Consider the following 5,486-nt stretch of genomic DNA (forward strand, 5'->3'; position numbering starts at 1 on the left):
GGGGCACTGCTGACTTGAGTGTCAGCCCAATACTGAATAGTAGCCACAGCTACTTCCTGGAAGATGGTGGTGCCGGGACTGGAGGGAGGGGCACCTCTTTGTGAGTAACATAAAATGGCCATTAGCAGATGTGGGTGGAGTTTGGTGCTGGAAGCTAAGTCCTTCCTGCCTTGTGTGTGTTCCGCCTGGGAAAGGGAGATGAGTTTATTGAAGGAAGAAGAGGAAGACCCAGAGCTCTGATAGCCGGAAAAGGTGGGCATAGTTGTGGGAGCTGGGGGGAGGCAGAAGAGAACAGCAGATTTTAGCCACGTGCGGTCCCTAGATGATGACTCTTCAGTGAGCTTCCAGTGACTGAAAACCAGGGTAGAAGAGCAATGGCTGTGATCACAGTAGGGATCAGGAGCGAGCAGATGTTGCACCCTGTCAATGAGCCAGTGCCGCCGTTGGTTCTGGCACCACGCTCAACTCTCAGGGTCCCAGGTTCTGTTATTACCCTACTTTAAAAAAAAAAAAAAAAAAAAAAAGTCTTCCTCCCGCTGGGAACCTAATGAGTTCTACCCTAACAGGGAATCTCCAGTCACAGTTGTGATTCTACAAGTCTCAGTGAGCTCCATGGAGACCAGGCGCTGCGTGTTTCCTGGTCACCTCAGACTTACACAGCGAGGCCCTGGAATCCCGCTGTGTAGCCTTCCCAGGTGCCTCTGCTGTGCGGTTAACTTGGGGCATGACGGGTGCGGACAGGACACCCTGAGTTGAGACAGAAGTGTCTGTGGGCGATGGATGGACTCTCCAGTGTTTACGTCACCTCATTTTCTTGAGGAATTTCTTGGAAACTGAGCTTTTTGCCCCTAGAGTAGTATCTGGGCAGGCAGCTTGGGATGGTCCAAACCTGCTGATTATCTTCTCCTGCAAACCTGTTTCACATTTATTTTGAAGGACCTTGGGATGCCAATCCTGTTTCATGGGGAAATGTGAAGATGGAACCAGAGGCCACTTCTGGCCACATTAAGAATGCTTCAGGGGGCTGGGGTGGAGGTATGTGCTTGGCATGCCTGAGGCCCTGGGTTCAACACCAGCACCCCCACCCCAAATATGCTTCCAGGAAGGTAGACTAAGTATACTTAATCCTATTTTCCCCACAGGTACAACTAAAAGCCCTGGATATTAGATATAAAAGAAATTTAAGATGGAAAAGTGGAGAGGGAAGGAGAGCCTACTTTATCGAGCTAAAGGACCAGGAAAGGGGCAACTAGCAAAAGAATTTTTCAGCACTAACCAGTGTACTCTGGCCAAAGACCACAAACAAAATAACAAAAATAGTGCCCCCCATACCTGCTGATGTGTGTCTCCATGTTTGTAGAGGAAATGTGGAAAGGAAAGGGACATAAAGAATAATAAGTTTTCCCCACTTGAGCTAGTAAAATAATGACAACAGAATGTGATATCCTGTGTGTGTGTGTGTGTGTGTGTGTGTGTGTGTATAATACCTAGAGCAGTCACTAAGAAAGGTATACAGAGAAAAAAAAGAAAAAGAAAAAGAAAAAAAAAAAAAAAAGAAAGGTATACAGAGGTACTCGAAAGCACTGTAGATAGATCAAAAGGGAGTTCAAAGAAAAAATGTTCAAGAATCTCATAGGCAAACAACAAAACCAAGAATGAGAAACAGGAAATACAAAATGTCAGAATAAGCCCTAAAATATTGATAATTGCACTAAATGTAAATGGTCTAAACGCACCAAACACAGATTGAAAAAATAACCTAACTGCATGCTGTCTATAAGAAACTTCAAAGTAACTATGTAGGCAAACTAAAAGGATGGGAAAAGAGATATTATGTAAACTATCAAATCAGAAGTAGCAATATTCACATCAGATAATATAAATTTTAAGGCAAATAAAATACCCAGAGGTACAGTAGAACATGATGAAATGATAACAGTCAACCCAACAAGGAGACAGCAATCCTAAATGTGTATACACCAAACAAAAGGACTGCGGAATAGAGGAAGCAAAAACTCAAACTGAAAGGAGAAATAGACAAAATATACTCCTAATAATTGAGAAGACAAGTAGACAGAAAATCTGCAAGGATGTGTAAGAACTTAACTCCATCAACCAATAGAATCTAATCAGCATTTATAGAATGCTCCACCCACTGGCCAAATACTCTTAAGTATCCTTGGGACATGTAGCAAAATAGACTACCCCACAGGGTTTAACACAAACCTCCTCAAACTTGACATAGTTAAAATCATACAGTGTGTTCTGTGACTACAATGAAATCAAACTCCAGATCAGTAACAGAAAGATGGCAGCAAACTCTAAATACTTTGGAACTAAGTAACATATTTGTAAACAGTCCATGGGCCAAAGAGGACGTCTCAAGGGAAACAGAAGGATACACTGAACTTACTGGAAGAGAAAATGGCAATATCAGAATCTGTGACACAGCTAGACAGTGTGAGGAAATGCAGAGCACTAAATATATACATGAGAAAACGGGTGGCTTGGAGGTAGCAAGTGGTAGGAAGGACCCTTGCCCACCATGCATAAGGTCTTGGGTTCAATCTCCAGTACTGCAGAAATGAATAATAAGTAAGGGAACTCTCAATCAATAATCTGAGGTTCTACCTCAAGAACCTAGAAAAAGAAAAACAAACCCATCAAAGGCACAAGGAAAGAAATAATAAAGAATATCAATGAAATCAATGATATAGAAAACAGTACAACTGAAACGGTTTCTTTAAAAAGTTTAAATTTTTTTTTTTTTTTTTTTTTGGAAAACCACTGCATGACTGGGAAGAAAAAGAAACAAATTACCAAAAGTAGAAATGAAACAGGATATAGCTACAGATTCTCCAATGCCAAAAAATATAATAAGGTATACAACTGTATACAACATGAAGCTGATAATACAACAAGAAGCTGATAATTCAAATAGCCATATAACTTTTATGGAAATTGAATTTGTAATTAAAAATCTTCAAAAAAGAGATCTCTAAGTCTAGATGGTTTCACTGAAGAATTCTACCAAACCCTTGAAGAATTGTTACCAATTCTATACAATCCTTTCCAGAAAGCAGAAGAGAAGATTTCTCAATTCATTTTGTGAATCTAGTATTTCTCTGATACAAAGACCAGACAAAGTACACACAAAAAGAGAAAGACCAACGTGCCTCATGAAGATAGAAACACAGATACCAATATTTGAAAGGAATTATATGCCATGACCAAGTGGGGCTTATTCCAGGGCTGAAAGTCTGATTCAATATTGTAAAATCAACATAATCCAGCACTTAACAGGATAAAGAAGAAAAATCACATGATCACATCAATTGATGCTGAAAAAAGTGACAAAATTCGACATCACTCATGATAGGAAAATAGTAGAAATAAGAGTAGAGGGAAACTTCTATAACTTTAAAAAACATCTTCAAAGACCTACAGTCAATAACATACTTAATGTTGAAACAGGAGTCTTTTCTCCCTAAGGGCAGAAAATGAACAGGACTCCCCTCAGTCACCACTCTTAGCCAACACCATGCTGGAACTTCCAGTCATACAAGAAGGCAAGAAAGGGTAATAAAGGTTCCATCAGGAATAAAAGAAAAGAACAGAAACAAATGGTCTCTATTTTCAAATAGTATGATTTCTACATAGAAAATCCCAATGAAACTACAAAAAGGAAAAAAAAAATAGAACCTATATATGAGTTTGGCAAGGTCAAAGGATACCAGATAAATATACAAAAACCCGCTGTATTTTTATTCCTAGCTCCAAACAGGTGGACATTCAAGTAAAAAAAATACCACACCACTTTTAATTGCTAAAAAGTATGAAGTGCTTAAGTGGAAATCTCACAAAAATAGGAGGATTTGTATGTAGAAAACTACAGAATGCAGATTAAAGAAATCAAAGAAGCCCTGGCGTGATTCCGTCCTGTGCGTCTCTTCTCTAGGTCAGCAGCCTATTTTCTGTCCGCCTTCTCTCCCACCTAAGTGCGTGCTACCACCCCATGGAAGATTCGATGGACATGGACATGAGCCCCCTGAGGCCCCAGAACTATCTTTTCGGTTGTGAACTAAAGGCTGACAAAGATTATCACTTTAAGGTGGATAATGATGAAAATGAACACCAGTTATCCTTAAGAATGGTCAGTTTAGGGGCTGGTGCAAAGGATGAATTGCACATTGTTGAAGCAGAGGCAATGAATTATGAAGGCAGTCCTATTAAAGTAACATTGGCAACATTGAAAATGTCTGTACAACCAACGGTTTCCCTTGGGGGCTTTGAAATCACACCACCTGTGGTCTTAAGGTTGAAATGTGGTTCAGGGCCTGTGCATATTAGTGGGCAGCACTTAGTAGCTGTGGAGGAAGATGCAGAATCAGAAGATGAAGAGGAGGAGGATGTGAAACTCTTAAGTGTGTCTGGAAAGCGATCTGCCCCTGGAGGTGGTAGCAAGGTTCCCCAGAAAAAAGTAAAACTTGCTGCTGATGAAGATGACAATGATGAAGAAGAAGATGATGATGATGAAGAAGATGATGATGATGATTTTGATGATGAGGAAACTGAAGAAAAAGCTCCAGTGAAGAAATCTGTACGAGATACTCCAGCCAAAAATGCACAAAAATCAAACCAGAATGGAAAAGACTCAAAACCATCAACACCAAGATCAAAAGGTCAAGAATCCTTGAAAAAAACAGGAAAAAACTCCTAAAACACCAAAAGGACCTAGTTCTGTAGAAGACATTAAAGCAAAAATACAAGCAAGTATAGAGAAAGTTGGTTCTCTTCCCAAAGTGGAAGCCAAGTTCGTCAATTTATGTGAAGAATTGCTTCCAGATGACTGACCAGGAGGCTATTCAAGATCTCTGGCAGTGGAGGAAGTCTCTTTAAGAAAATAGTTTAAACAGTTTGTTAAAAATTTCCGTCTTCTTTCATTTCTGTAACAGTTGATATCTGGCTGTCCTGTTTATAATGCAAAGTGAGAACTTTCCCTACCGTGTTTGATAAATGTTGTCCAGGTTCCATTGCCAAGAATGTATTGTCCAAAATGCCTGTTTAGTTTTAAAGATGGAACTCCACCCTTTGCTTGGTTTTTAAGTATGTATGGAATGTCATGATAGGACATAGTAGTAGTGGTGGTCAGACATGGAAATGGTGGGGAGACAAAAATATACATGTGAAATAAATTCAGTATTTTAATAAAGTAAAAAAAAAAAGAAATCAAAGAAAATCTAGACAAATAAAGAAGGACTGGGGGTACAGCTCAGTGGGAGAGCACTTGCCTCATGTGCAGGGTCCCAGGATCAGTCCCCAGCACTGCAGCAAACAAAAAACCATAGAAAAACAGAGCAGTGAATGCTCATGGATTGGAAGATTCAAAATAGTGGAGATGGTTCTGCCCCAAATTGATTTGCATGCTCAGTGCAATTCTTATCAAAATCACAAGCATAGTTTTATATATAGGAATAAAATTTTTC

At 39.7% G+C, this 5,486-nt stretch overlaps 1 pseudogene; it reads left to right on the plus strand.

Annotated features, from left to right (window-relative positions):
* The first annotated feature begins 3,979 nt into the window (after window positions 1-3,979).
* LOC124959960 (nucleophosmin-like) lies at window positions 3,980-5,163 on the plus strand (annotated as a pseudogene).
* Window positions 5,164-5,486: the final 323 nt, after the last annotated feature.

This window comes from Sciurus carolinensis, chromosome 11, assembly GCF_902686445.1.
Source record: "Sciurus carolinensis chromosome 11, mSciCar1.2, whole genome shotgun sequence".
Lineage (NCBI taxonomy): Eukaryota > Metazoa > Chordata > Mammalia > Rodentia > Sciuridae > Sciurus > Sciurus carolinensis.